The following is a 9,297-nucleotide window of genomic DNA, read 5'->3' as shown; positions in this document are numbered from 1 at the left end:
ACACTCACAGGCTCAGCTCCTCTCCTTATTCTGGTCTCTGTCCGAATATTGCAAATGTCCCCATGTTGCAGCCCCTCCCTGAGGCTCCTTCACCCTCTTCCTTTGACTCTATCTTTCCTCGTGGCCTTCAGCATCATATTTTTTATTCGCTGTCTCTCTCTCTAACGTCAGCTTCCTGGAGGCAGCGACCTCTCCTGTCTTGCTTATCTTTGTGCTGCCCAAACTGTGATGTATCCCTAAATGTTAGCCAACGCCCTCCCCTTTTCACCAATGGCAAGGTATCTCCCTCAATGTTTTTGGTAAACTTACATAGAAAACTCTGGGTGGGGGCGTATAAATAGTCCAGAGTTCACTTGCACATTTGTAGTAGTGGTAGAGTTACACATGCCTGTTTATGCCTATTTAAAGTCGTATGTTGGCTGGGCGCGGTGGTTCATACGGGTAATCCCAGCACTTTGGGAGGCTGAGGTGGGAGGATCACTTGAGGCCAGGAGTACAAGATTGGGCAACATAGGGAGCCCTCCATCTCTACCAAAAAAAAAAAAAAAAAAAAGGAGGCATAGTGGCAGCGTGCACCTGTGGTTTCAGATACCAGAGAGGCTAAGGTGGGAAGGTTGCTTGAGCCACAGGAGGATGAGGCTTCACAGAGCTGTGATCTTCACTGCACTCCAGCCTGGGCAACACAGCCAGACCCTGTCTGTAAAAAACAATGAATTAAAAAGTCACATGTAGCCGTGTGCAGTGGCTCATGCCTGTAATCCCAGCACTTTTGGAGGCTGAGGCTAGCAGATTGCTTGAGGTCAGGTGTTCGAGACCAGCCTGGCCAACATGCGAAACCCCATCTCTACTAAAAATACAAAAATTAGCTGGGCGTGGTGGTGCCTGCCTGTCATCCCAGCTACTTGGGAGGCTTGAACCTGGGAGGCAGAGGTTGCAGTGAGCCAAGACTGAGATCACGCCACTGCACTCCAGCCTGGGCAACAGAGCAAGACTCCGTCTCAAAAAAAAGAAAGTCACATATGACATAAGTAACACAGCACATTAAGACACATTTCTTTGTGTTCCGTTCTTACATTCATAAAATCATGTTCTCCCAACTCTCCGCCTGTGTCTTTGACACGGTGTCTTTGAGTCATCAAACAGCGTTTGGTAGGCCCCATCTGTTCCCCTCATGTCTAGAACTTTGGAGACATGGCATTTTTTGAATCTGCCTGTGACGCAGCTACTGGAAATTTTATCCCAGGCCACAAATATCCTTTTGCATAAATTAGGACATCGGTTGTTTCATTTGTTTCGTGGGTGTATATTATTGATGAGTTCCAGCAAGTAACCACATACTGTGTTACTTTTTAAAGCAATCTTTAAAAGGGTTGTTTAGAGTGATATCCAATACGTATGAACGCGAAGTCACACCCCCGGAATAATGGCTAAATCTGAGGACATTTCTTGACTGTCTCTGTATAAATAATTCCGAGGCCGGGCGCGGTGGCTCACGCTTGTAATCCCAGCACTTTGGGAGGCTGACTCGGGCAGGTCACGAGGTCAGGAGATCGAGACCGTTCTGGCCAACATAGTGAAACCCCGTCTCTACTAAAAATAGAAAAATTAGCCGGGTGTGGTGGCACATGCCTGTAATCCCTGCTAATCGGGAGGCTAAGGCAGGAGAATCGCTTGAACCAGGGAGGTGGAGGTTGCAGTGAGCTGAGATCATGCCACTGTACTCCAGGCTGGCAACAGAGCAAGACTCTGTCTCAAAAAAAAAAAAAAAAAAAGATTCCGAGATGAGACTTATAGAAATATAGAAATCTCAGGCCGCATAGTTTGAGATTGTTTCAGGATAAGACCGGAGTTCTCACCTGGCCATATTTAGAATCACCTGGGGGAGATTTTAACATACAGAGATGGTTCTAGGTTTCACCCCTACATCAGCAGAATCAAAAATCTTAGAGGGAGACATTTGTATTTCTAAAAATTATCGAGGCGGGCTGAGATCCACAAGGCTAATTTTGATATGACAAACCAGTTGTTCCCAAAGTGTGGTCTCTGAGTTAGCAACATCAGCCATGCCTGGGAACTTGCTGGAAATGAGACTTTTCAGCCCCCCACACCTGCTGAATCGGACACTCAGGAGAGGGGCCCACCAGTGTCCCTTTTCATAAGCCCTCCAAGGGATTCAATGCTTGTTTAAGTTGTTCTAAAGCAGGATTTGATGTTTTTTAAAAATAAAAAGATGGCCCAGGTGTGGTGGCTCATACCTGTAATCCCAGCACTTTGGGAGGCTGAGGTGGGCAGATTTCTTGAGCTCAGGAGTTTGAGACCAGCCTGAGCAACATGGTGAAACCCTGTCTCTACAAAAAATACAAAAATTAACCAGGGGTTGTGGCATGCACCTGTAGTCCCAACTACTCAGGAGGCTGCGGGAGAGGACTGCGTGAGCCCGGGAGGTCAAGGCTGCATTTAGCCAGGTTCGTGCCACTGCACTCCAGCCTGGGCAAAAGAGTGAGACCCTGTCCCCCACACCCAAAAATAATAATAATAATAAATAAGTTAAAAAATAAGTTAATGAGAGAATCAAGAGAAAAGAAGCTTTGTAAAGACTGAAATATCAGGTTACTCCTGTTTTTCTGAGGGAAACTTTCACGGGTTCAGAGAGCTCACCTTATATTCAGAGAGGTATGCTGCTATTTGTTGAGGGAGTGGAATTCATGTGGCTTCCATGTCTTGAGCACTCTCTCAGCACCACACAGCAGGGCAGATGCTTTGTACCATGTCCCACTGAGATGGGTTCTATTATAATCCTTAGTTTACAGATGAGGAAATTGAGGTCAGAGAGAATGTTCTTTGTCCAAAGTCCCACACTTGGGAATGGCAGTGGGTACTCTATCCTAGGGCTGGTCCCCAAGCACAGGCTACTTACTGTGACACCTATCCACTGCAGGGGATGGGGTTCCTGGGTCAGTGCAAGACCCCAGCCTATGGCCTCCTCCATCTTAACACTGTGGGGGGTATACTGGCCCAGGCCCCAGCTGCCAGGAGGGACTCCTCTCTGGCCTCAGGGGGCTTGCTGAGCAGGAAGGCCTTGTCATCCCAAGCTCAGGGTGGGCTGAGGGATCCCTCTGAGGCTTGCATTAAAGAGATTTAGCTGACAGGCCTGATGATGCAGGGAGCTTGTCACCTCTAAAATCCAGGCATGTCAATCTCATTATCCCTCAAGGAAAATAAAAGCACAGCGAGAAAACACAACACACCAATGAAAGAGGCTGGCATTAGAAAGGCTGGTAATACTAAGTGCTGGGGAGGACGCAGGGCAACTGCAAATCCCACACACTGCTGGTGGGATGCAAATGACCAAGCCGGCCTTGAAAGATGGTAGTTTCTTATATTGTTAAACAAACACTTACAACATGACCCAGCTCTTCACCTCCTAGGCCTGTATTCAAGAGAAAGGGAAACATATGCTCACAGAGAGAATTAGATGCAAAAGTTCATAGCAGCATTACTCATGATTGCCCAAACTGGAAACAGCCCACATTCCCATCAATGGTGAATGAATAACCACAATGTGGCAAATAACACAGAATACTGTTCAGCAATCAGAAGTAATGAGCTACTGATATGTGCAACACGTATCAGCAGTTTATTGTGATGAACTACTGATTCATTATGTTTTTGATGCATCTCAAAAACATCATGCTGGGTGAAATAAGCCAGATCTAAAGCAATGCATACTACCCCAACAATCCAATGGTGGTTCCAATTCTGTGACGTTCTAAGACAAACAAATCTAAGCTATCAAGAGAGAAATCAGATGAGAAATCAGTCGTTGGGAGTTGTGGCAAGGGCAGGGTAGACCACACGGGGCAGGAGGGAGCCTCCTAGGATGCTAGAAATGGCTCACATCATGACTAGAGTGGGGATTACACAACTTTAACAATTTATCAAGCCACACATGCACTAGGGACTCATGTGTTTTTCTTTATACAGGCTAGACAGTTTTTCTTTATCTTTCCAACTTTTATTTTAGGTTCGAGGGGTACATGCGCAGGTTTGTTACATGGGTAAATGTTGTGTCTCGGGGTTTGGTGTACAGATAATTTTGTGACCCAGGTAATAAGCATAGAACCCGATAGGTAGTTTTTTGATCCTCACCCTCCTCCTGCCCTACATCCTCATGTAGGCCACAGGGTCAGTTGTTCCTGTCTTTGTATCCATGTGTACTCAATGTTAGTCCCCACTTACAGGTGAGAACATGCAGTATTTGGTTTTCTGTTCCTACATTAATTCGCTTAGCATAATGGCCTCCAGCTCCATCCATGTTGCTGCAAAGGACATGATTTTGTTCTTTTTTATGGCTGCATGGTATTCCATGGTGTATATGTACCATGTTTTCTTTACCCAGTCTACCACTGATGGGCATCTAGGTTGATGCCATGTCTGTGATTGTGAATGGTGCTGTGATGAGCATACACAGGCATGTGTCTGTACAGTAGAACAAGTTATATTCCTTTGGGTATATACCCAGTAATGGAATTGCTGGGTTGAATGGTAGTTCTATTTTAAGTTCTTTGAGAAATCTCCACACTGCTTTCCACTGTAGCTGAACTAATTTACATTCCCACCAGCAGGGTATAAGTGTTCCCTTTTCTCTGCAACCTTGCCAACATCTGTTATTTTTTACTTTTTAATAATAGCCATTCTGCAAAACCTAAAACTATAAAAACCCTAGAAGGAAACCCAGGAAATACCATTGTGGACATCGGCCTTGGCAAAGACTTCATGATGAAGACTTCAAAAGTCTTTTTTTTTTTTTTAACTTTTTTTTTTTTTGGACAGAGCCTTGCTCTGTCGCACAGACTGGAGTGCAATGGTGCAATCTCAGCTCACTGCAACCTCCACCTCCTGGATTCAAGTGACTCTCATTCCTCAGCCTCCCGAGTAGCTGGGATTACAGGCATGCACCACCACACTTGGCTAATTTTTGTATTTTCAGTAGAGACCGGGTTTCGCCATGTTGGCCAGGCTGGTCTCAAACTCCTGGCCCCAAGTGATCTGCCGGCCTCGGCCTCCCAAAGTGCTGGGATTACGGGTGCCAGCCACCACACCTGGCCTCAAAAGTATTTGATGAAGACTCAAATTGCAACACAAACAATAATTGACAAGCAGGACCTAATTAAACTAAAGAGCTTCTGCACAGCAAAAGAAACTATCAACAGAGTAAACAGACAACCAGTAGAATGGGAGAAAATATTCACAAACTGCATCCGACAAAGATCTAATATCCAGAATCTATAAGGAGCTTAAATCAACAAGCAAAAAAACAAACAACCCCCACTAAAAAATGGGCAAAGGACATGAACAGACCCTTCTCAAAAAAAAAAAAAAAAAAAAAAAAAGATATACATGCAGCCAACAAGCATATGAAGAAAAGCTCAATCATTAGGGAAATGGAAATCAAAACCCAACTTTAAAAAAAGACTCCTAAAAATGCCTGTGTACTACTAATTTCTGCTTCACAGAACAAGCCCTCCATCCAAAGCTCCTTGAATATGGTCCCGTCCTATAAAGTGGGTTCCAGCTCCCAGGCCCTGAGAGTCTGGCTGGGGTTGGCACAGGTTCTCCAGAGGAAGGCAAAGCATAGGCTCTTTCTGGCCGTTGTCTCCAACACTGTGCTCTCCACTGGGCTCTGGGAAACTCTTCTGGACCCTGAGTTTGTAGCCCCAGAAGCAGCTCCTCAACTGTGCCCCGTGAGCCTGGACTTAGGATATGTAAGGACCATGGGGACCACAGTCCAGCAATTGCCTGCTGCACTGAACTTCGCAAGGCCCCTCAGCAGCAGCATTTTGTGAATTTGTGGGATGCTTTTGTTTTTTGCCATAACCAGTGGCACTGAGGGCTTTTAGTGGCTGGGGGATAGGAGTGCTAAACCTCCCCTAAAATAAAAAATGGTCTTATCATTTATGCCATTTTTCAAATCTCCACTCATCATTTTTTGGTGAAGACACTGTTTGTAATAAGCCAGATCTAGAACCTAGCTCGGTTGCATAAATAAACCAAAAATATTTTTTGACAAGGTATTTGTTGAGCACTGGGTTTTCCAGAAATAGAATGAACGTGTAAATTGAGAGAGGAATGTACTCAGTTTTGCCCAGAGCTATGCCAAGAGCTGGGCACCATTTGGGCAAACCACATCACCAATGAACCGCCAACAACACTCACCTGTGCCAGTCTGCACATTATCTGTGCCACTCATGGTAATTCTATTCAGAGGTGCAAACATGAAAACATCTGATGACTTGTTATCCAGAATAGTTGCATTTGAGCATATACTTACGGAAATACACATTATTATTTTGAGACAGGTTCTTGCTCCGTCACCCAGGCTAGAGTACAGTGGCGTGATCATGGCTCACTACAGCCTTGACCTCCCATGCTCAAGTAGTCCACCCACCTCAGCCTCCCAAGTAGCTGGAACTGCAAGTGTGCACCACCCCACCCAGCTAATTTTTAAATTTTTTGTAAAGATGGAGTCTCACTATGCTGGCCAGGCTGGTCTCAAGCTCCTGGTCTCAAGTGATCCTCCCTCCTGGGCCTCCCAAAGTGCTGGGATTGCAGAGATGAATCACGTGCCCAGCCAATACATATTATTATATTATTGTGTTACAAATGACTTTCTTTAACATTACAGATAGATCATAGTGTGTGTGTGTGTGTGTGCGTGTATTTTTTGGCAGCACAATGTATAAGTAGCTCCTATCAGTCACGAATCGCATTTCAGGATAGTAGAGGAGACATTTCAAACATTCATTAGGGAAAGAAACATTGAGTTGAAGAGAATTCTCCGGGAAGTGCCTAAAGAGGCGTGCACAAGTTTTCATTGTAGCCTTGTTTGTAATTGGGAAAAATTGAGCGTGATTCACATGTCCATCAACAGATGGGTGAATGAATTGTGACTTGTTCAGCTAATGGAATACAATACAGCAGTGGAGATGAATGAACTCGATCCATGCTTATCAATGTCGCTTGCCACAAAAACAGTAACAGACATAAAATACCAATTACAAAATAATTTATGCAGTAGTATACCATTTAGGTCAGGCTTTAAAACATATGAAATGATGCCTTGGACTGCGAATGGATGCATTCAAATGGAGCAAAAGCCTCATCCACTGGAGGGAAATTTACACTGGAATCTCAGGATGGTGGTCACGTCTGTGGAGGGAGGGGACGCATCAGAGGCGGGGGGCCATCAGTAATGTGTGGTTGCTTTAAACATGTATCCAAGGCTATTCTGGCGGAGTAGACTTTTGGTAAACCTTGGAGGCAGGTGCATGAGTGATCTTGATGCAATTCTTGGTTCCTTGGGGGATGCTTAAAATATGATAGTAATAAGCAAAACCAATCCAGCAGAAGTTGCTTAGTGCTTGTGAAAACTGACAAGACCAAGAGGAGCCATGTCAGACCCGAGGGTTTCTTTCCCAGGGTCATGGAGGAGTGGAAACCATGGCCAGTCCTCCCTCCTTCCCTCCCTCCCTCCCTTTCTTCTTTCCTCCCACCTTACCCTCCTGAGTAGCTGGGAGTACAGGTGCACCACCATAGCCCAGCAAAGTTTTAAAATTGTTTATAGAGATGGGGTCTCGCTATGTTACCCAGGCTGGCTCAAGCAACCCTCCCACCTCAGCCTCCCAGTGGAGGCCTGCAATGATGGGTGCTGCTGACCTGTGCACAGCCCTTGACAGCTTGCAGAGCACCTCCAGCTGTGGCTTCTCGTTTGGCTTAACCTGCTCAGCAGGCACCATTGGTCTATTTCACTCAAAAGGAAGCTGTCTCACAGAGAGGTAAAGCCACTTGCTCAAGGTCACACAGTGAGCAGTGCAAGCCCATCCGACTCTGGGCCTGGAGCACGTCACATGCCATCTCCCTGACTCCCTTCTGGCCCCTCCTCCAAGCCCTCCGTCCTGCTCTATGCACTAGTCTCTTAAGCCAGGCCAGAAGCTCCCCAGGGGCACGACTTGCAGTTAAGAATCTGGTTTCTGAGGTCAGCCACTCACAAGCTGTGTGACCCTGGGCAAGTGACTTACCCTCTCTGGGCCTTTGTCTTCACAGCTATTAAGTGGGTTGTTTCATCCAACCTTACAGGGCTGTTGTGAAGATGAACAGCAATGAATATGAGGTGCTTGATAGCGGCTGCTACATAGCATGCTCTAAGAGGTGAAAAATTCCCATTCATCTTTGTGTTTCTCCCAAGGGTCCAGAGGGGCACCCAGAGCCTCCCTCACTTATCAGCTAAAATGCCTTGGTTGGGAGTCATGGAAAACCCAAATCGAATAGGCTTCGTTGATAGGCAAATTATTGGCACACATGGCAAGAAGTCTGGGCCCAGTGTGTCCCGGGCATGGTGGCCGGGCTCTGGCTCCATCTGTGCAAAGGCTGAGTGGTGGCATTCTCCTTGGGGAGGCGGCTGTCACACACCCAGGGTCAGAGTCCTATAGAACAAAGACGTTTTCACCAGAAGGCCTCAGGAGATGACTTTCACATGTCATTGGCCAGAATGAGGGTAAACATCTGCTCCAAATCAAATTCAGCCAGGAGGAAGGAGCCATGCCTGAGAGTCTGGTTAAACGCCATGCCTCTTAGGGAAGGAAAGTTCCACAGTAAGACACAACTTTCTGATCAGAAGATTCCAAAGAAGGATTCATTATAATCTTACAAAGGGCAAGGCACATGGCTCGAGCCTGTAACCCCAGCACTTTGGGAGGTCAAGGTGGGAGCATCACTTGACCCCAGGCTTGAGACCAGTCTAGGCAATATAGCAAGACCCCATCTCTATCAAAATTAGCTGAGTGTGGTGGCATGCCACCTGTGGTCTCAGCTGCTCAGGAGGCTGAGGCAGGAGGATCACTAGAGACCAAGAGGTTTAGGCTGCAGTGAGTTATGACTGCATCGCTACCCTTCTGCCTGGGCAACAGAGTGAGACCCTGTCTCCATCATCATCATCATCATCATCATCATCACCATCATCTCACAGAGGCAAAGGCCTATGTATAGGCAGCTGCAGGATTGGCTGCTTGATGCCATCAGCAAAGACCAAGACCCTTCCCTCTGGTGTCACTGGCCATGTTCCCTCCTCATCCAAAATGGCCACCGGGGTCAACTGCTTCATTTGATTGTGTTTGAGGCTGGAAAAAGAAGTGGGAAAACCTTCCCTGCATGCCTCACTCTTTAATCAGGGAGAGAAAAACGTTCCCCAGACTCCTGTTAGGTCCCATGGCACAAAACGAGGTCCCAGGGGATCTCTCC

This window comes from Macaca mulatta, chromosome 11 (genome assembly GCF_049350105.2).
Source record: "Macaca mulatta isolate MMU2019108-1 chromosome 11, T2T-MMU8v2.0, whole genome shotgun sequence".
NCBI classification, from domain to species: Eukaryota; Metazoa; Chordata; class Mammalia; order Primates; family Cercopithecidae; genus Macaca; species Macaca mulatta.
This window is presented reverse-complemented; position numbering follows the sequence as displayed.